Raw genomic sequence first — 23,537 nt, 5'->3', positions numbered from 1 at the left:
TAAATAAATTTTTTCTCACAAATCTGGAATGAGCTGCCAGAGTCTGTAGTGTTGGCCGGGACTGTGATGATAACCAGAGGCTCAATAGCATCAGAATGACCAAAAGTGAACAGAATATTCTGAAATATAAACACAAGAGGTCTGCACTTGACAGAAGTCCAAGCAGCACACACAAAATGTTGGAGGAACTCAGCAGGTCAGGCAGCATCCATGGAGAGAAATTAACCTGCGATGTTTTGGGCCAAGACCTTTTCTCGGGACTGAAAGAAAAGGATGTAGAAGCCTGAATAAGAAGGCAAGGGGGAGAGGAAGGAGGGCAATCTGGCAAGTGATAGGTGCAGCTAGCTGTGGGTGAAGGTGGATGGGTGGGGTGGGGGGGGGGGTGGATGAAGTAAGAAGCTGGGAGATGATAAGTGGAAAAGATAAGACTGAAGAAGAAGTAATCTGATAGGAAATGAGAGTGGACATTGGAGAAAAGGAAGGAGGAGATGCACTGGAAGCGAACTCACAAACATCACAAGCTTCAAGTTCAAAGTTCAAAGTAAATTTATTAACAAAGTGCTTATATGTTAACAATACTACCTTGAGATTCATTTTTTGCAGGCATTTACAGGGAAATAAATACAATTGAATTTACATGAGGTCATATATAAACAGACAAAGACGGACAAACAACCAATGTGCAAAAGAAGACAATTGTGCAAATAAAGTAATACGAAGAACATGTTCTAAGGTCCTTGAAAGTGAGTCTGTAGGTCATAGAATCAGTCCAGGGTAGCGGAGGTTGAAGTTATCCATGCCGGTTCAGCAGTCTGATGGCTGCAGGGTAATAACTGTTCCTGAACCTGTCGGTGTGGACCTAAGGCTTCTGTGCCTCCTGTCCAATGGCAGTAGTGAGAAGAAAGCTTGGCCTAGATGGCGAGAGTCCTTGTTCATGGATGCTGCTTTCTTCTGGCAGTGCTCCACATCTTGTATAACAGCAAAGTAACCTCCCAACTCTAATAACTCACTGTCCTGACTGATGAAGGCCAACGTGCCAGAGTGTCTCCTTCACTGCCTTCAGTGCACCATGAACTGATATGAACTTTGAACCTGTCTGACCTCATTAACATTCTGACCTCCCAGGCACAACATTACCCTTTGATCGTACATTCTGTGAGCATTTCTGACATTTTTAAAAGTTTAATTGATTGGTTGTAAAGCACATTGGGTCTTATAATTGCCACCTCCTTCCCTCATCTTCTATTTCCCACTCTGGCCTCTGACCTCTTCTCACCTGCCTATTCTCCCATGGTCCATTCCCCTCTCCTATCACATCCCTTTTTCTCTAGCCCTTTGCCTTTCCCACCCACCTGGTTTCACCTATCACCTTCTAGCTATCTTCTTTCTCATCCCCCACCTTTTTTATTTTGGCATCATTCCCTGGCCTTCCAGTACCTGAGACCTTCTTGTTTTTGTGGTATAGATGCAAGCTCTTTCTTCTGAATTCAGTTTGAAAACAGTTGTTGCAATTGGGACTGGGAGAAATGAATCTGTGGAGGGGAGCGTCAGATGCTGTGCTTTGTATGAAATATATTTCTATTAAGATTCTGAAGTAAAGCTCAGCAGCACTTTCCCTTCATCTACCACTGAGGACCGACTACAACGGCTGTAAGGGAAATCTACATTATTCAAAATGTAAGTAACCCAAAATCCATGATGTGCCCAATTCAGAGAGCACACCTTTCGAGGATAGGTCAAACAAGCTAAGGTTTTTCTATTTGGAGTGAAGGAGGATGTAAGGTGACTTGATCGTGACTTTGACAAATTTCTATTGATGTGTGGTAGAGAGTAATATTAACTGATTACATTGCAGCCTGGTATAGAAACACAAATGCCGTTGAATGGAAAATCTTACAAAAGGTAGTGTCTACGGCCCTGTCAATCTCAGGTAAAGCACTGCCCACCATTGAATACATCTACATGAAATGCTGTCACAGGAAAGCAGCAGCCAACATCAGGGACCGAACCACCCAGGACATGTTCTGTCCTCGCTGCTGCCATCAGGAAGAAGGCGAGGAGCCTCACACTACCAGGTTCAGAAACAGTTACTACCCCACAACCAAAAAGCTCTTGAACCAAAGGGGATAACTTCACTCAACCTCACTCAGCCCTTCACTGAGATGTTTCCACAACCTATGGACTCACTTTCAAGGACTCTCCATCTCATGTTCTCGATATTTATTATTTATTAAATAGTGTCACTTAATTATTTTTGTATTTGCAGAGTTTGTTGAAATTCGCACACTGATTGAACACCCAAGTGATGTGGTTTTTCCTTGATCCTGTTATGGATATTATTCGATAGATTTATTGAGTACGTCCATGAGAAAATGAATCTCAGGGTCATATATGGTGACATATATTTACTTTGATAATAAACTTACTTTGAACTTTGAAAAAAATGATAAGATAGCCAGAGATTTTTTTCTCCAGGGCAGAAATGGCTTATTTGATGAGGTATAGTTTTAAGGAGATTGGAGGAAAGTATAGGGACATGTAAGAGGTTAGTTTTTTACAGACAGAATGGTGAGTGTAGGGAACGTCCCTACCAGGTGTGATGGTAGAAGTTGATATATCACAGGCGTTTAATACATTCTTAGATAAGCACATGGATGAAAGAAAAATGGAGGGCTATACAGAAGGGAAGTAGCAGATTCATCTTAGAATAGGTTGAAAGGTCGGATAACACTGTGGGCTGAAGCGCCTGTGCTGTAACGTTCTATGTTCTGAAAGCGACAATGTGAGCGGAAAGGTCTAAAGAATTCAGGCTTCACTGTAGATGGGAGGTGCAAGTGTTTATCCCAGTAGAACAGGCTGCAACTAATAGGCACAAGAGGGAACTATTTGTCTGGCAGTATTCTGTGGGGCAGAGGGGCTGCAGGAAATGGAAAAGGAACAAACTGTCAGAGGAAGAGGTCGAAGTGGATACAATCAGGAGAAAATCTGCAGATGCTGGAAATCCGAGCAACACACAAAGTGCTGGAGGAACTCAGCAGGCCAGGCAGAGGGGATATAGATCAAACACAGGGTTATTGGGAAGGTTTTGATGAATATGGGTCAACCACTGGGAATATTTGGGAATCTTTGTAGGCCTAGACAGGTTGGGCTGAATGGCCTGTTCCTATGCTGTATGACTCCATGACTCTACAAAGATGTTTATCTTTTGTTGTGGGCATGTTATGTTGGCACTGGAAGTGAGAATGCTTGCAGGCTGCCCCCAGTACAACCCTCTGAATGTGTGAGCTGCCGATGCAAAGTTGACACTTCCACTGTATGTTTCAATGCATCTGTGACATTTGAAGCCGATCTTTCTTTCTGTCTCACCTGTGACACAAGGGCGATGGATTCAAGCTAATTCCAGGGACCTCAGCTCATAATAAATCTTGACATTCCAATGCAGTATTTTCTGGCACCTCATCTTTTAAAGGAGTTGATAAGGTCAAGCTGAAAGTCAAGGTCAAGGTTATTGCCAAATGTACAAATATATTTACATTTCACAGGTGCAATGGAAATCTTACTTGCAGTAGCATCACAGGCACATAGCTCAAAGGTTTAAAGATATATTTATTCTAAAATATGTATACAGTATACAACTCTGAGATTAGTCTTCTCTAGATAGTCATGAAACAAACAAGACAATAGAAGCTGTTCAAAGAATTGAACTCCAACGTCCCAAGTTGTAATAGCATCATGTTGACCACTAAGCTACTGTGGCACCCTGTTAGAAAGTAATGGGTAGCAAGGTGGAGATACATCTCCACTAAAAGAGGTGTAATGGTGGTCCTTCCCTCCACTCACCTGCCGGTCACACTTGGGCAAGTAGTAGCACCTGCATAGACCCCACCCTCAATCAAGGTCATGGGAAGCCCTGGGAGCAAGGTCGTACGAGAGGCTGGTGCATATCACAAGTCCTGGTTATATAACCACTGACGCCAGGCAGACAATCTCTGAAGAGTAGTGAAAATGGCTAAGAACTTCTGTAGAAGAATTTGCCAAGAACAATCATGGCAATTCATGGCAAATCATGGCAATATGACATGGCAAACAATCATATCATAGACCATGATTGTCCACGTCATACAGCACGGCACATATTGATGATGATGATGATCACTCAAAGTTCAAAGTAAAATTTATTCACAGAGTACATACATGTCACCACATACAACCCTGAGATGCTTGTTCCTGTGGGCAAACTTAGCAAATCTATAGAATAGTAACTGTAAACAGGATCAACGAACAACAAACTGTGCAAAGGCAAATATATGTAAATAAATAGCAATAAATAATGAGCATGAAATAACAAGACAAAAGTGTCCTTAAAGAGAGACCATTGGTTGTGGGAACACCAGAAACAGGAAGAGTGTAGCTATCCCCTTTTGTTCAAGAGCCTGATGGCTGATGGGTAGTAACTATTCTTGAACCTTGTGGTACAAGTCCTAAGGTACTTATGTCTTCTACCTGATGGCAGCAACAAGTAAAGAGCATGGCCTGGATGGTGAGGATCATTGATGATGGATGCTGTTTTCTTACGGCAGTGTTTCATATTGGTATTCTCAATGGTTGGGATTATTGAAGACATTGCAGGGCACTTAGAAAAAGTTTAAGGTAATCAGATAAAGTCACCATGGTTCTGTGAAGTGGATTTGATGTTTGATCAGCTTTTTGGTATTCTTTGATGAAGGATCATGTTCTGCAGATAAAAGGAAACTACTGGATATTCTATTTTTAGATTTCAAGGAGGTTCTGGAGAAGATGTTTCATTAAAGGTTATTTAAGAAGATAAGATTCATGCAGCAGGAAGAACTATATTGCAAGGGTTGGCTACATAACAGAAAGTAGAGAGTAGGCGTTAATGATTCATTATTTTTGGCTGGCAAATTGTAACGAGTGGAATGCCAAGAGATGAAAGCCAAGGCTTTAACAATTTAGATAAATGAGTTGGATAAATGCACTGAAGATATGGTTGCCAAGTTTATGAATGATACAAAGATACGTGGGGAAGTAAGTTGTGATAAGACACAATAATTCAAGTTCAAGTTTATTGTCATCTGACTGTACATTAATCTAACCAAATGAAACAATGTTTCTTTAGATGGCAAAACATATATCACACACAGCACATAAAACTAAACATTACCACAAATAACTGAGTAAAATATAATTCACAATTCATGTAGTTTGCAACACAGGTAAACAGCTTGCTGCCCTAGTGACAAGAACTCAGTGGTGACAGGGTATTCATTAGCCTCACAATCTGAGGGAAGAAGCTGTTACCCAGACTGACAGTCCTAGTCCTGATGTTACTCTAACTCCTTCCAGACGGTAGTGGGTCAAAGAGATTGTGGGATGGGTGGTAGGGATCCTCAACAATGCTTCAGACCCTTCATCTACAGAGCTCCAAATAAGCCACAGACATGTGGGGAGGGAGAAGATCCAGTGATCCTCATGATGGTTGCTGGAATCTGGAGCAATAATTCATCCCTGAGTTGAACAGCATTGGTGGAAATGAAAGGATTGTCAACACAACAAATTGAAACCCTGAGTCAGGACTGAGAGTACCGAGGCGAGATGGCCAATATAAAGAGGAGACGGGGAGCAGTGATACAGGAGTCCAAGGTGAATGGTGGACTGAAGCAGTTTCAACCTGAAACAATGGCAATCCTAATACTGTTCCCCTCTCTCATTGTACCACCCTTACTTGGTTCCAAGCTCCACCTTCCTCTCCTATCAGAGTCCATCATCTTCAGCCCCTTTTCACCTCTACCTATAGCCTCCCAGCCACTACTGCTATTGCTCCTCTCCCTTCCTCCATCTACCTATTACCCCTCCACACCTAGAACTACCTATTGTTTGCCAGCTCTTGCTCCTCCCCTTCTGCTCACCTCTCTGGACTTGCTGCTCTATCTCTGTCCAGATGAAAAATCTCAATCTGAAATATCAACTGTCCATTTTCCTCGACAGCTAATGCTAATGCTCCAGCAGATTGTTGGTATGGATCATAGCATCTCTGATTGTTTGGGTCTCCAAGATCTAACTGAATGCTGGAGCAACATTGACAGTTTAAAGGACCTCTTCCTCTCTCAGTGCCCCTGCAGACATGACCACAGTATCGTTAAACAAAAAGTCTGTCACTGATTTACCTTTCCCACCAGATGAGATATTTCACTGGAACTTTTTCCCAGAGCAGAAATGTCTAATACGAGGGGGCATAATTTTAAAGTTAGCTTGATCTTGAAGTTTTTGAAAGTCTGGCTATGTAGGTGTCAAGATTTAAATTGATCTTGAAGTAGGTTAAAGAGTTGGCACACTACAGGCCGTCTGGCTCACAATGTTGCTCTGGCACTTTAATGTACTTCATGATCGATCTAAATCTTCTTTCCTAAATAGCACTCCATTTTTCTTTCATCCACGACCCTGTCTTTTAAATGTTCTAATATATCTGCCTGTACCACCTCCACTGGCAGAACATTCCACTCAACAACCACTCTCTGTGTGAAAAACTTAACTCTGTCATCCCCCTATACTTTCCTTCATTCACCTTGAAATTATTCCCTTTCATTTTATCTATTTCCACCCTGGGAAAAAGGCACTTTGTCCATACCTCTTATCATCTTATATACCTCTGTCAAGTCACCTCTCATCCTCCTTTCCATCAAAGAGAAAAGCCCTAGCTCACTCAACCTATTCTCATAAAGACATGCTTTTTAATCCAGACAGCATCCTGGTAAATCTCTGCACCCTCATTAAAGCTCCCACATCCTTCCTTTTATGAGATGTCCGAAATTGAATACAATACTCCAAGAGCAATCTATCCAGGACTTCTTTGGGCCGCAACACTACCTCACAGCTCTTGAACTCTGTCCCCTGTAATGAAGGCCAATACACCATGCACTTCCTTAACCACCTGTTACAGCTGCATGGGGAAAGAGTGACAATGATTAAAGCTTTAATTGAGTCATGTCAGTAGCGGTACACCCTGGGACTAAAGAGGACTGCCACCTGTGTGTAAGAGGTCCAGTCGATTTACCGCTCGATCGATCGGGGAGCCACTGGGTCAATGGGCCAATGGACACTTCATCAAGAACAGAGCCCACAACCTACTGCCCTCAACATGCGAGAATACCTACGCTGAAAACAGGTTGACCACCCTATCAACTTGTATTACAACTTTGAGGGATTGATGGACACTTCCTACCTTCCATCTATTCACACACATTCTGTTTCATGCCCTCCTTCCCTTGTCCTTTCCCTCTGTTCTCATTGTAGCTGTTCCCAGTTATGTACATGCTGTACACCTGTGTAACAGAGCTGTTGATTTCCCCTCACTTACCACCTTAGGAGATCATGTCACATTGGTAACTCTCATGACACTAGTCTGCGCTGTCAGCTCAGTTGCAGACAAATTACTGCAAGTAAAGATCGTGTTTCTCAATGTTCCTTGTCTAAATGAGAGAATTAATGGGTGAAAGCATTCAGGGAGGTTAGGAAAGGAGAAGTCTCTAAATATCTCATGTTGCTCTTGGTTCTGGTGTCTAATAAAGTGACCACTGAGTGTACGTTCATGATCTTCTGCTGCTGCAGCCCATCCACCTCAAGGTCCAATGTGTTGTATATTCAGAGAGGATCCTCTGCACACTACTGTTGTAACACATGGTTATTTCAGTAACTGTTCTGTTCCCATCAGCTTGAACCAGTCTGGCCAGTCTTCTCTGACCTCCCTCATTAACAAGGTGTTTTCCCTCACTGAACTGCCACTCACTGGATCTCCTTTTTGTTGTTTTTTGCACCATTCTCTGTAAATCCCAGAAACAGGAGTGTGTAAGGATCCCAGATCAGCAGTTTCTGAGATACTCAAACCACCCCATCTGGCACCAGCAATCATTCCAGGGACAAAGTCACTCAGATCACATTTCTTTCCCATTCTGATGTTTGATCCAAACAGCAACTGAAGCTTTTGACAACGTCTAATGTTTTTATACATTGAGTTGCTGCCACATGATTAGCTGATCAGATATTTCCATCAATGAGCAGGTGCACAGGTGTACCTAATAAAGTGGACACTGTGTGTATGTGAAAAACCACTGATCCCGGAGGCACACCATACCACTTCCTGTGAGAGAAACACCTCCTAACATTACCTTCTGCCTCCTGTCACCAAGCCAATTTTGGATCCAATTTGCCAACATACAATGGACCCTAAACTTCTGAGCAACCAGCTATCTGAGATTTTGTCAGAAGTCTCACTAAAGCCCATGTAAATCACATCCACCACCCTGCCTTTATCAACACTGTGAGTTCAGTCAGATTTATGCGACAGGATTTCACCTGCCCCAAACCTAACTGGTTCCTGAGGGTGTCTAAGACCAAAATAACTGTCTGGATATAACATTACAGGATAAACAAGTAAGGACAACTTACTTAATAGATATGACCATTCCAAACACACACAACATTCAGAAATTTATAAGTGAAAAACACCAGAAATGTGCTGAATTTAAAGAGGAAATTGAAAATCTATGTAACTTGAACAGGGTAAACATTGTCTCTATAACTGCTATTACTGCAAAGCCACTACACAATAGCATTAAACAATTAGGCCCACACAGCAATATTTATATAAATCTTCAGAAAGCTACAATACTGAAAACCTCTAGAATTGTCTAAAATTGAGAAATGCGTGTGCTTGGCTATGCCTGTACCTCAGGTTTTACCGGCTTGAGCTGAGAAAAAAATAAAAATTTAATAATAAATAATAAACAAACATCACGGACTTGAGATGAAGAGTCCTTGAAAGTAAGTCCATAGGTTGTGGAAGTGAATGAAGTTCATTGAGGTGACCCCATCTTGCTCAGGAGCCTGTGGTTAATAAATGTTTCTGAACCCGGTTGTGAGGGTCCTGAGGCTCTATACCTTGTTTCTGATAGCAGCAGTGAAAAGAGAGCATGACCTGCATGCAGGGGGTCCTCGATGATGGATGCAACACTCCTTTACAACACTCCTTGTAGATGTGCTCAGTGGTGGGGAGGGCTTTACCTATGATGGACTGGCTGCATCCACTAATTTTGGTCCAATTTTCTGTTAGTATCTAATATGAGTACCAGAGGAGATGGTGGAGACAAAAGCAGTAACGACATTGAGGAGGCACCTGGTCAGGTACTTGAATGAGCAGGGGATGGAGGGATATGAAATTAATGCAGGTGAGTAGGAAAAATATAGATAGGCTTGGAACGTAGACCAATACAACACAGGAACAGGCCCTTCATCACACAATGCTGTGCTGAACTAACTAAGTTAGTTGACAATTGCCCATTTCTCCCTTCTGCCTACACTCTGTCCACATTCTTCCATTTCTTGTACACGCATGTGCCTTCCTTTGAGCCTCTTGAACTCTTCTTTTAGACTTGCCTCCACCACCAACCAAAAACTTGCCCCACACATTTCCTTTCATCCTTATCTCAGGTAAGATACATCATAGGTAAGAATGGAAACACTTAGCGTGCAGTCCTGATGGAAATCATCAAATTTTTCCATTTGGACAACTACATCTTAAATCCACAGCCACAGCCACGGGTACTTCATTAAGCAGCATCATTTTGGGACATTTAAAGAATCTGCTGATACCCAAATTTGGCGAATGTTGGACGGCAGAACTGGGTTGTGACTGCAGTTCCTTGTTAAAGAAATTGAATAGGAACGATGTGCCAATCTACATGTATGATTGAAATGAAGAGTCCCTAAACTTCCACTCCCAACTATCCTGCTGGCAAATGTAAATTAAAATTGAAGATCTCAGAGCAAGGTTGCAGTACCAGAGGGATATCAGGAACTGCTGTGTACTCTGCTTTATGGAACCATGGCTCACACTGGCAATTTCTGACACAGCACTGCAGCCCAATGGCATCAACGTACTCTGGAAAGACAGGACAGCTCAGTCTTTTAAAGGCAGAGGAGGTGAAGTATGTTTTATGATTAACTCATGGTGTACAAGTGTGGCAGTTCTGTCTCAGTCATGCTCACCTGACCTGGAACATCTAGCAGTCAAATCTTGTCCATTTTATCTGCCCAGGGAGTTTTCCACCATCACCCTGGTAGCAATACCCATTCCACCTCAGGCCAACATTGGACAGGCACTGCAGGAGCTGAACAACATAAACAGCAGTCACAAAACTGTGCACATGATGCCTTCCCTGTCATTGCAGGAGATTTGTACCAGACCAGCTTGAACAAGTCTCTGAACAACTATCACCAACATATCACCTGTGGGACCAGAGGAGCCAAGATGCTTGACCACTGTTAGACAAACATGAAGAACACTTACCGAGCCATCCCACACCCACATAATGAAAAGTCCAATCACCTGGCTGTACTTCAGCTTGCAGGGTATAGGCAGAGACTATAGATCGCAGCACCAGTGGGGAGGACCGGGAAGGCATAGTCAGGGAGGTGGAGGAGTGCTAATAGGACTGGATTCAGTCAATGGACTGGACAATATTCAGGCAATCATCTTCACATCTGAATGAATATGCCACAGTTGTCACCAATTTCATCAGGACCTGTGTAGATGAGCTTTTGCCTTTGAGAACCCATTGGACATACCCAAACCAAAAGCCGTGAATGAACCAGAAGATTTGTAGTCTTTTGAGGACTAGGTCTGTGGCATTCAAGACCAGTTCGTGAGCTATACAAGTTGTCTCCATGTCCACTCCATCTAGGCCTGTCAATATTCAATATAGTACTGTGCAAAAGTCTTCGGCACCCTAGATATCTATATCGTTTTCATCGAGATCTTCATTCTTCTAAACTCCAGTTGAAGGATCTTTTCTTATTTTTGTCAATGCTATGACTCCATGCCTTTCTAAGTGAACATAGGCTTAGCTCTAAGAAATGTATTCCCCAGTAGTGTGGTGGTTAATTGACACTATTATAGCTTGGGGGATTGGAGTTCAGAGTTCAATTCTGGCTTCTTCTGTAAGGAGTCTCTCTATGTCCTCCCCATGGAATGCATGGATTTTCTCCAGGTTCAACCCACAGTTCAAAAACATACCAAGTAGGTTAATTGATCATTCTAAATTGTCCTCTGATTAGATTAAGATTAAATTGGGTTTGTCAGGGGTTGCTGGAAAAGCATGGCTTGAAGGCCTAGAGGGCCTATTCTGCACTGTATTGCTAAATATTTTGTAATAATTTCCCACCAGGGTTACAGTTAGGGTTCTTGCTAACCAATCAATCAGTTTGCATCATCATTAACCTTACCTCTGGGTAACCCAACCTTTTCCATTCATTCAGAGATATTCCCTTTATTCTATCCACTTCTTTCCTCTTCCCTCTGCAAACTGAACCCAATTTGTTTTCATTAATTCATAGCTTTGGCAGCCCAAAATCATTAATTCAGTTTACGACCTCCCACTGGCACTACCAGCCTTGTTGAGGGTTTCCAGCATTTTTTTTCCTTTTACTTCAGATTTCCTCGATATGTTTTTTTAAATGATTTTGTTCAGGGCAATTTCAAACCTTTTGAATGCACTTTAAATAGTTTTATTGCCAGGAGGTTGATCATTGCAACCCAGATAACTGGAATAATGAGTCTGTATTTTGTCTCAAAAGTTAATAGAGATTGTCAAGTCCCCATAGATGGTCATTCAATGACTGTATTTGAATTGCTTTCTTTGTATGTAGAAACCAATTTCAACTATATTAATTAAAATACACCAAGTCACCTTCTCAACAGAAATTAAGTTCTATTATAAAATCAGTGGCAGATTTTGTGTTTCAGGTGAGTTTGAGAGGAAACTTTTATACTAAAATCTCTGTACACAAATTGGAATCCACCACTGTGCATTTCCTTCTCATTGACTTCCTTTCAATCAAATATAGTAAGGCCTAGATAGAGTGGATATAGAGAGGATGTTTCCTACAGGGGTGGGGAAACTGGGACCAGAGGGCACAGCCTCAGAATAAGACAAAATTCCCTTGGAACAGAGATGAGGAGGAATTTCCTTAGCCAGAGGGTGATGAATCTGTGGTGTTCATTGCCACAGACAGCTGTGGAAGCCAAGTTATTGGGTATATTTAAAGTGAAGGTTGATTAGACAAGGCATGGAAGGCTACGGGAAGAATGAGGTTGAAAGGGCTAATAAACCAGCCATGATGGAATGGTGGAGCAGACTCAATGGACCAAATGGTCTAATTTTTCTCCTATGTCATATGGTCTTATGCCAAAATCTTTCTTCACCACCTTGTTAATATGTGACCCTACTTTCTGGGAGGCATACAGTTGTACCTTAGATCTCATGGTTCCTGCTTTTAAGGGTTAAGAAAATCATATTCCTCTCTCTGGGAATGCTACCTCAGAGCTTCATTGACCCGGTTCATGCCAATGGTTAGTGTTGTTAGACAAACAATGTCACACTCTATGGACACGCACTTCACACTATTATACCAGCTATTCAGAAATGGCTGTCATCCAGAATATATTAATCACGGGTCCATTTTACTCTGCAGCCCCATTTTATTCTCTGCCACTCAGGCCACTGGAACCCTTTAGAGAGGGCGGTCACTTGGGTGAAGCCAGCGGGAGAAGCGTGTGGATGAGATGCTAAGAATAAGGCAATGCATCTTTCTGTCAAAGCCATCTGTGAAGCAATTTTCTAGCAAAACAACTGTTAAATGCAGCAGAGAAATAACTGTCTGCTGCTTTTTTTTTACATTTCTGTTATTGGAGCATTTGGAATTATTGCTTCCCTCTGGACACCATCCATAATACAAGTCATCTCACTGTGTAAACATCTCATCCTTCCAATGTTAACTATTCTGATCCACATGCGGTAAGTATTCAGCCATGCTATTTCCTAGTATTTTGGACTGGAATTAATTTATTATTGTCACTTACAGTGAAAAGCTTGTCTTGCATACTGTTCATACAGATCAAATCATTACACACTGCATCGAGGTAGTACAAGGGAAAACAAAAGTAGAATTGCAGAATAGAGTGTTACAGTTAAAGAGAAAGGACAGTGGAGGCAGGCAATAAGCTGCAAGGTCATAATAGTTCAGTAGTTCCATTTAATAGCAGAGAATGTACACAATGTACACCCTGAAATTCTTGTTCTTCGCAGACGTCCATGAAAACGGAAAAGTGCCCCAAAGAATGAGTGACAGTAAAAATGCTAGAATCCCAAAGCCCCCCTACACCTCTTCTCTTGCACAAGCAGCAGCACAGCATTTACTTCAGCAAAAAGCATCAGCACCCTCCACCCACCAAGCAATAGCAAAGCCCCCAATAAAGACCAAGATCTGCAGTACAACAATAGCTAATCGTTCACCTGACAATTCGACATACCACAGCCTCTCTCTCTCCCTAGTAAAGGGACAGAGGGATGCCACTCAGCAAGGGGGAGATAGAAAACAAACAACTCGCTGACTTACGGTTTTTAAGTCCGCTGCGTCACTTTTTTCCAAGTTCTCTGACTCGAGGATCAGCAATGAACTTTCCCCCACTCTCTAATGAGAGAAGGAGGAAGAGAGTGATCTGAGTACAGAGCTCTCGAAAGCTGATCCGCTGTTCCTGATATTGTGTTTTCTCCAGTGATGCTTCAGCGTCGACTTGGAATCAGCTCGTCCCCAGGGCCGCGTCCTTGAGATATCGAAAAATGGCTGGTCGGTGAGCCCCAAGTGCAGGAACCAGCATCGTAAAGAACTGAAGCTTGAGAGCAGCTGTTGGTCAAGGTCTTTGACAGAACTCCACCCTCCTTGAAAAGGGAAAAGAGAGACATTAAATGTAGAAATTAAGCTGTTTCCACAGATGAGCCCAAAGAAGTCGCTGTCTAGCATCATCGTAGCTCCACCCATGAGGTAGATTGTGAGGTTAGGAGTCCATCTTATTGTACTATGGAATGTATTGCATTCAAAGGGAAAATGGCTGGAGTTGCTTGGCACTTCAGCACTAGTGTTTATTAGGTGTGTAATAATCAAGCTTACAGAAATTGCTGAAAATAGTGAAAAGGAAAATGCCAATATTTACAAAAAGACATCTACAGAAGGTATAATAATATTGGCATACTCATTCAGTGTGAACACCTGACAGCCCTAATCTCTCTCTCCCATTGAGAGTGATAATCCCCGTTTATTAGGCACCAAGACATACCAAATTTAATTTTGCACCAAGTTATCTTTAGACTACACATCAATCAGAATTTGATGCACCCCACATATAGTTACAATCATATTACACAATGACCAGAAGTATCTACCTTAATTACAGTATAGCAGGAGAGGTACCATAAAGCCAGGCCGAGCACATTGGCTCGTCTTAGGACCATTATGAGAATATACCAGGGAAGACATTGAAGTGCACACACTCAGCACAATGACAACAAAATGACAAGGCAATGTGTGTGTAAGGAGTGCATTTACCGTGTGCTCTTCATCACAGAACGATTCAATAGTCATAAAAGAGCAGGACAGAAGCTGTCCTTGTGCCTGGTGGAATGTGCTTTCAATTTGTCGCTGAATTGTTTTCAGATGATACAGGCTGTTGAATTGTATCTCCCTCTTTCTGAGTAGCAGGTTAAATGCCTCAAGGAGACACAAGAGATTCTGCAGCTGCTTGGAATTTTGGTTGTTTAGATTAGAGATACAGCCCTATAACAGGCCCTCCCGGCCTGATGAGACTGCCACCCGACTAACTGGTATGAATCTGGAATGTGGGAGAAAACCAGAGCACCCGGAGGAAACTCACGACGTCATGGTGAGAATGTGCAAACTCCTAATGGATATCAGTGGAAATTGAGCCCTGGTGCCGGTACTGTAAAGGGATGTGCTTACCAATATGCTACCATGCCACCCATCTTGAGCAACACACACAGAGGGACTCATCAGGTCAGGAAACAACAATGGGGAGAAATAAATATTTGATGTGCCAAACCCTGATGAAGATTCTAGACTTGAATAATAGAAATTAAATGTCTCTCCTGTATCGAACACCCAACCTGACTCAAAGTAACCTAACTGGCAGATGGACTTCAATCCAGCAAAGTATGAAGTGAGACGCCTTGGATGATCGAACTTGAAAGAAGGACACGAGGCTAATGGTAGGATTCTTAGCTGTGTGGATGACCAGGGTGATCTCAGAATGAGAATCAGGTTTAATATCACTGGCATATGTTGTGAAATATGTTAACTTAGTGGCAGCAATGTAATACATGATAATATATTATATTAATGTATAATATAATTTATTATATATTATATGATAATAGATTTGTGAGAGTAAGCGTTCGGCATGGACTAAAAGGGCCGAGATGGCCTGTTTCTGTGCTGTAATTGTTATATGGTTATATACGTAACGATCTGGGAAAGGTTTCCCTGGTAATGTAACGGTTTCTCTGTAATGCAGTGTTTGGGTTGTGTGCTGGCCAATGAAGGGAGTTGTTTTTCTTTCTTGTGTGCCCGAAGGAAGGTTTTGTGGGCCTTTGTTCAATGGAAGATGGAGAGAGAAAATGCCAGAATGGGGAAATCGTAGACTGCAGGACGGAATGGACTTGGAATGGGGTTGGGAATGGATGCCCGGGGGGAAATCGATGGCGAACGAACAGACAGGAAAACAATGAGCTCCAATGTGCGCATTAGACTGTTTCATAAAAAAGGGCCCTTTTTCTTTTTGTTTTCTTTACTAACCCTACAGTCAAGTTAAGAATTATAATGCTCAATCATTTAACTGCATATTGTGTACTGTTTGTTATTCCATGGTAATGGTTTGTAACGGGAACACATCACGCAGCCCCTACCCAAACGAGATTTCTTAAGCTTGGCCAGGCAGGGGTCTGTCTTTGCCTAGATTAACGCTGCTAGCCAAACCTAGAGTTACTTATAGAAAACATAAATAAGTATATTAATTACAGTAAATATATATGTATTAAGTAGTTGAATTAAAATAGTGCAAAAACAGAAATAATATAAAAAATGTGAGGTAGTGTTCACAGGTTCAATGGCCATTCAGAAATCTGATGACAGAGAAGAAGAAGCTGTTCCTGAATCATTCAGGCTCCTGCACCTTCTTCCTGGCAGTAACAGTGAGAACAAGGCATGTCCTGGGTGATGGGGGTCCTTAATAATGGACACTGCTGTTCTGAGGCACTGCTCCTTGAAGATGTCTTGAATACTACAGAGGCTAGTACCCAAGACAGAGCCGACTAACTTTACAACTTCCTGTAACTTCTTTCGATCCCGTGTGATAATACCACCACCCCCCCCCCATACTAGAGAGAGATACAGCCTATCAGAATGCTGTCCATGGCACACAAGTAGAAGACGTTTTTGAGCGTTTCGAGGATCTTGAGTCCATATCCATAGATTTTTAAAATTTTTCAAGTGGATGCAAAGGAGATTTACCAGGATGCTGCCTGAGATAGAGAACTTGTCTTATGAGGATAGGTTGAGTGAGCTAGGGCTTTTCACTCTGAGGTGAAGGGGGGTGAGTGGCCCTACAAGTCAGTGCCTTCTCCCCAGGCTGGAAATAGCTAGCATGAAAGGGCATCATTTTAGCGAGGAAAGTATAGCGGGGATATCAGAGGTTGGTTTTTCACACAGAGAGTGATGGGTGCATGGAGTGTGCTTCCAGGGTGTGTGGTAGAGGCTGTTACATTAGGACATTTATGAAACATGGTTGAAAGAAAAATGGAGGGCTATGTGGGAGGGAAGGGTGAGGCTGATGGTAGAGTAGGTTAAAAGGACGGCACAACATCATGAGGTAAGTGGCCTGGAATGTGTTGTACTGCTCTATGTTCTATGCTCAGTAAGTGAAGTAAACAGCCCTGAAAGTTGCTGAGAATGGGAGAAGTTATGTTGTGTCCCAGAGAAGGTGCACATTGGGAACATTGCATCAACCACTGAGCTAGGAATGGAAACTAACAGGCAGCAGCTGGATTTGAAGTTAGATTCTGGTTTATGAAGAAGGTATCCAAAGGGGCAGTTTTTGAGATTAAATAAATGAGCAAAGATGGAATACCAATGTAAACTAGTCAATACTATTAAAGAGGCTACCAAAAGTTTCTTCAGAAACATAAAAGTGTAAAAGGGAGATGACAGTGGTTATCGAGCCTTTGGAAAATGATGATGAAGAGATAGTAATGGAGGACAAGAAATGGCAGATGAACGGAATAAAAATTTGGCGTCAGCGTTCACTGCGGAAGAGACTAGCTGTATGGAAGTTCCAGGTGTCAGGGACCATGAAGTGTGTGAAGTTACCATTATTATGAAGGAAACTCTTGGGAAACCGAAAGGTCTGATGGTAGATAAGTCACAAGGACCAGATGGTGTACACCCTAGGGTTCTGAAAGAGGTGGTTGAAGAGGTTGTGGAGGCATTAGTAATAATCTTTCAAGAATCACTAGATTCTGGAATGGTTCCAGAAAACTGGAATATTGCAAATGTCACTCCACTCTTCAAGAAGGGAGAGAGGCAGAAGAAAGAAAGCTATAGGCCAGTTAGACTGATCTCAGTGGTTGGGAAGATGTTGGAGTCAATTGTTAAGGAGGCGGCTTTGGGGTTCTTGGAAGTACATGATAAAATAGGCCATGGTCAGCATGGTTTCTTTAAGGGGAAATCTTATCTGACAAATCTGTTGGCATTCTTTGAAGAAATAACAAGCAGGATAGTCAACGGAACATTGGTTGATGTTGGGTACTTGGATTTTCAGGAGGCTTTTGACAAGGTGCCACATGTGAGGCTGCTTAACAAGCTGCAAGCCCATTGTATTACAGGAAAGATTCCAGTATGGATAAAGCAGTGGCTGATTGGTAGGAGGCAAAGAGTGGGAATAAAGGGAGTCTTTTCTGGTTGAATACTGGTGACTAGTGGTGTTCCACAGGGGTCTGTGTTGGGACCGATTATTTTTAAGTTATATGTTAATGCTTTGGATGATGGAATTGATGGCTTGGTTGCAAAGTTTGCAGATGATAGTTGGGGATGCAGGTAGTCTTGAGAAAGTAGAGAGGCTACAGAATGACTTAAGTCAGATTAAGAGAATGGGGAAAAAAGTGGCAGATGGAATGCAGTCTTGGGAAGTGTATGGTCATGCACTTTGGTAGAAGAAAAGAAGTAGACTATTTTCTAAATGGAAAGAAAATACAAAAAGTGAGGCACAAAGAGACTTGGGAGTCCTTGTGCAAGATTTCCTAAAGGTTAATTTATAGGTTGAGTCTGCGTTAAGGAAGGCAAATGCAATGATAACATTCATCTCAAGAGGACAAGAATATAAAAGCCAGGATGTAATGCTGAGATTTTATAAAGCTCTGGTGAGGCCTCACTTGGAGTATTCTGAGCAGTTTTGTGCCTCTTATCTTAGACAGGACGTGCTGAAACTGCAGTGGGTTCAAAGGAAGTCCACAAAAATAATTCCAGGATTGAATGGCTTGTCATATGAGGATTCTTTGATGGCTCTGGGCCTGTTTTCACTCAAATTCTGAAGAATAAGGGCTGACCTAATTGAAACCTATCAAATAGTGAAAGGCCTTGGTGGAGTGTAAGCGGAGAGGAGGTTTCCTATGGTGGGAGAGTCTAAGACCAGAGGACGCAGCCTCAGAATACTGGGGTGTACTATGAGCACCTATGTGAGGAGGGATTTCTTTAGCCAGGGAGTGGTGAATCTGTGGAATCCTTTGCCACAGGCAGCTATGAAGGTCAGGTTTTTATGCATATTTAAGGCAGAGGTTGATGGATTCTTGATTGGTCGGGGCATGAGGGATACAGTGATACAGGAGATTGGGGCTGAGGGGAAAAATGGATCCGTCATGAAGAAATGGTGGGCCAAATGGCTTAATTCTTCTCCTGTATCTTACAGTCTTATGGTATATGGCCAGGACCTCAAGGCTGTTACAGCCAAGGGAGGAGACACCTGAGGTGGTTTGGCATGGTGGATGTCCATGCCGTGTTTGGGGCTGCCCCCCCGCCCCCATTGGTGTAGAAATGTGACAATGTCTTTGGTGACACACCAAATCTCTTCTAACTCCCAATGAAATACTGCCACTGTTGTGCCTTCTTTGTAACTGCATTGATATGTTGGGTCCAGGAGAGATCCTCAGAGATGTTGACACCCAGGAACTTGAAATTGCTCACTCTTTCCACTTCTGATCCCTTTATGAGGATTGGTGTGTTCTCTTGTCTTACCCTTTCTGAAGTCCACAATCAATTCTTCTGATGTTAAAAGCAAGGTCGTTGTTGCGACACCACTCAACTAGCTGGTCTATGTCACCTCTGTATGCCTACTCACCACCTTCTGAATTTCTGCCAACAATAGTTGTGTCATCAGCAAATGGCATTTGAGTTGTGCGAGGCCACATTGTCATGGCTGTAAACGGAGTTGATTATCAGCAAGGTGGAGATGTTATTTCTGATCCGCACAGACTGTGCTTCTAAGAGTTTTCTCTTTGGAGCAAAGGAGCATGAGAGCTGATTTGATAGAAATGTTTAAGATGATAAGAGACATAGACAGAGTGGACAGCCAGAGTCTTCTCCCCAGCATGGAAATGACTAATACAACTTTAAGAGGATTGGGGAAAGCATAGGAGGGAATGTCAGAGGTAGTTTTTTTTACACAGAGTGGTAAGTGCATGGAATTCACAGCCAGGAACTGTGGTGGAGGCTCATATGTTCAGGACATTCAACAGAGCCATGTAGATGAAAGGGAAATGGAAGGCTCTGGAGGAGTGAAGGGTTAGATTGATCTTGGAATGAGTTAAAAGGTCAGCCCAATATTGTGGGCCGGAGCACCTGCACTGTGCTCCATGTTCTTCCTGAAGTAAGGACAGAATTTTCTGGAAATACTTATGACAGTTAGTGTAATGCTGCACAGCACCAGTGACCCCTGTTCAATTCCTGTCGTTGTCTGTATGGAATTTGTATGTTCTCCCCATTGACCATGTGGGTTTCCTCTGGGTGCTCCAGTTTACTCCCAAATTCCAAAGATGAATGGGTTAACAGGTTAATTGGTTACTTGGGTGTAATTGGGCACCACAGGCTCATTGGGCTAGAAAAGGCCTGTTACCGTGCAGCATCTCTAACTAAAATAAATAAATATAAGGATAGGCAGCTTCTATGGAGAGAGAAGCTGAGTTAATGTTTTAGGTTGATGACCATTCAAATAAACTCAATTGACATCTTTTACTGATTTTATTTCCCTAACCCCCTCAAAGTCTCTGAAATGAAGGGATTATATCTTAATATAAGGGGTCAGAATAGAGAGGAGGAGAATCTCTTCACCCAGAATCTTTGGAATTGTCTCCCCACATGGACCGAGTTACTGATTTTTATTTTGGACAGTGAGGGAACCAATCAATATAGTGCACAATACTGATGCAGAGGAAAAAGATCAGCCATTGACTGGGGAAGCAGGAATGAGGGGATGAATGGTCTGTAGCTCAACACAAACAAAATTTCTTCTGGGTGCTCCACTTTCCACCCACAGTCCAAAGAGGTACTGGTTAGTAGGTTAATTGTTTATTGTAAATTTCAGAAACAGTTACTACCCCTCAACCACCAGGCTCTTGAACCAAAGGGGATAACTTCAGTTACCTCATCATTAAAATGTTCTCACAACCAATGGCCTCATTTTCAAGGACTCTTTATCTCATGTTCTTGATATTTATTGCTTATCTACTCATTATTATTTCTTCATTTGTATTTGCACAGTTTGTTTTCATCTGTGCTCAGGTTGAATAGCCTGGTTGGGTAGCCTTTCATTCATTCTGTTTTAGTTATTACGCTAAAGATTTATTGAGTATGCCCACAAGAAAATGAATCTCAGGATTATGTATGGTGACATATACATACTTTGATAATAAAATTTACTTTGAACTTTAAATTGTCAAGTGTTTAAGCTGGGGTGATTAAGGTGGGTGTTGGGTGGTGCAGCTCACTGGGCCGAAAGGACCTGGACCTCTTCCGTGCTGCATCTCTAAATAATTAAAATAAAAATGCTGGAGGAGCTCAGCAGGCCAAGCAGCAATAAACAGCAGATGTTTTGGATCGAGTCCCTTCATCAAGACTGGAATAAGTTAAAGGGATGGAAATGAGTACAAGTTGGTAGGTGATAGGTGAGACCAAGTGGGGGGGGGGGAAGAAGGTGAATGGTGGGGGAGGAGGTAAAGTAGTAAGAAGGTTCTTTTTGATCCTACCTTTGTATTGCAAATATATCAAGGTCAAGTTTATTGTCATCTGACTGTACATATATACAACCAAATATAACCATATATACAAAGTAAGTTAATAAAATATAGTTCAAAATGTATGCAGTGTGACAAGAGCTCGGTGGTGGCAGGGTATTCATTAGTCTCACAGCCTGAGGGAAGAAACTGTTCCCCAGTCTGACAGTCCTCGTCCTGATGCTCCTGAACTGCCTTCCGGATGGTAGAGAGTCAGAGAGATTGTGGGATGGGTGGTAGGGATCCTCATCAATGCTCTGGGAACTTTGTGTACAACACGCCTAGTAAATATCACATATAGGGGGGATGGAAACCCAGGTGATCCATTTGGTGCTTTTTATTATCCTCTGTAGGGTCTTCCTTGGCTGGAGATTCAGGAGCATCAAGTTTCTTGATGAGCACATTGCTGGCCATCTCACCTGGTCCCTCCCCACCTCTTCAGCCAAGACAGAACAGCAGCATCTTGGTGTGCTGAGGAGACTGAGGCAAGCGAGGCTCCCCCTCCCTCCCCATTCTCACTACATTCTATCGGAGGTGCCATTGGGAGCGTCCTGACCAGCTGCATCACTGCCTGGTATTGGAGTTGCAATGCATCAGATCTCAAGACCCAGAATGGATGATGAGGACTGCTGAAACCATCATCAGGGTCTGCCCCCACTCGTATATTCAGGACATACATCAGGAGTGCTGTAAATGCAGTACCTACAGTATTGTCAAAGACCACTCCCTTCCCTCCCACAATCACATTGACTTCCTGCCACCAGGCAGAAAGTACACAAGCACAAGAAACGAACTGTCAGGCTGGGTAATAGCTTTCCTCCCCCCCCCCCCCCCAGACTGTTAGATTTCTTAGTGCCCTGATAACACCCAGCAAACATGTCTGAAGGCCACCTCCACCTTTCCACTCACCAGCTCACAGACACACACTCATCCTGCACTGGTCACTTTCCATCTTCTGCTGGCTGCTGTCTCAGATATCTATACGACTGCTTTTTTTAATTGTGATAGTGTCAGTAACATTATACCATCTTACACTGTCATTGTGGTGGCGCGTGGCCAAGTGGTTAAGACGTTTGTCTGAAGGTCGCTAGTTTGAGCCTTGGCTGAGGCTGCATGTGGCGTCCTTGAGCAAGGCACTTAACCACACATTGTTTTGCAATGACACCGGTGCCAAGCTGTATCAGTCCTAATGTCCTTCCCTTGGACAACATCAGTGGTGTAGAGAGGTGTGGAGGGGGAGACTTGCAGCTTGGGCAAGTCTCTTCCAAAAAAACCCTGCCCAGGCTCGCGCTCTGGAAACTTTCCAAGGCGCAAATCCATGGTCTATCGAGACAAACGGAGGCCTACACTATCTTACACATACATGTACATTATGTCCACCAGTCAATCTTCGGGCCATGCCACTTAGGGACTATGTGGAGTAGTAGGCCTCTGTTGGTTGAAGTCAACCGTGGATGTTGCATCCCACTCAAGTCAGTACACAAGCAAACCTGGGCAGTATAATATAGAGAGCAAGCTGTTGCCCACGTAGCCGGCTTCCCTTTTCCATGCAGCTGATGAATCCGAAGACTGATACTGACTGGCACCAGCATAGGAGTTGCCAGGAAGCATTGAACTCAAAGTAGTTCTGCCTTAGGGACTCCAGCTCCAGATCTTTCCCCTAGGGGCTTACTCCAGAAGCCTTCCACATGGGTGGGTATAGTCTCAAGGCAGTGCAGGTTTGAGATGACAGTTTTCGTTCTCCTAAATGAGCTGCCAACCACGACGAGCCCCATCTACCCAAAGCGACCAGTTTTAAGGTACCACTAACCCGCTTCTGCCCCTTGTCCTGTCGGCAGAAATGGTTCCGCTGGCTTAGTAGCTACGCCGCACGTGAAGGCCAGGAGTTGGTTTTGGTTGTCAGGGACTATTTGTGGTGTATGGCATCGGCAGCATTTAAAAGATAGTGGGAGCTTATCCCTTCTACCTCCCCCCGCTATGACAACCTTCGACCTTCATCATGTGTACTGTGCCTACAATAAATGGTTAGTACAGCCCAGTCCTTCATGGGCAAAACCCTTCTGACCATTGGGCACATCGACATGAAACACTGTCACAGGAAAATGGGATCCACCCTCAAGGACCCCAGATCATCCAGGCTATTCAAGATGCCATCAGGAAGAAGGTACAGGAGCTTCAGAACTCACATCACCAGCTTCAGAAACAGTATTATCCCTCAACCATCAGGCTCTTGAACCAGAGGGGATAACACCACTCACCTTCCCACTCTAACACTGGACTGTTCCCACAGCCTAT

General features: G+C 43.0%; 1 long non-coding RNA gene across 1 annotated transcript in view; it reads right to left on the bottom strand.

Moving 5' to 3' along the window:
• The window catches only part of LOC132402624 (uncharacterized), a 39,408-nt gene that overhangs the window by 5,261 nt on the left and 10,610 nt on the right, over positions 1–23,537 (bottom strand). The window contains exons 2-4 of the long non-coding RNA XR_009514975.1: positions 13,471–13,793; positions 10,063–10,184; positions 3,367–3,486 (exon numbers count right to left, since the gene is read on the bottom strand). This is a non-coding gene — a long non-coding RNA (uncharacterized LOC132402624). The remainder of the gene's footprint in view (positions 1–3,366; positions 3,487–10,062; positions 10,185–13,470; positions 13,794–23,537) is intronic.

The sequence above is a fragment of the Hypanus sabinus genome, chromosome 12 (assembly GCF_030144855.1).
Source record: "Hypanus sabinus isolate sHypSab1 chromosome 12, sHypSab1.hap1, whole genome shotgun sequence".
Lineage (NCBI taxonomy): Eukaryota > Metazoa > Chordata > Chondrichthyes > Myliobatiformes > Dasyatidae > Hypanus > Hypanus sabinus.
Note: the sequence above shows the minus strand (reverse complement) of the source record. Positions and strands in the feature narration are given on the sequence as shown.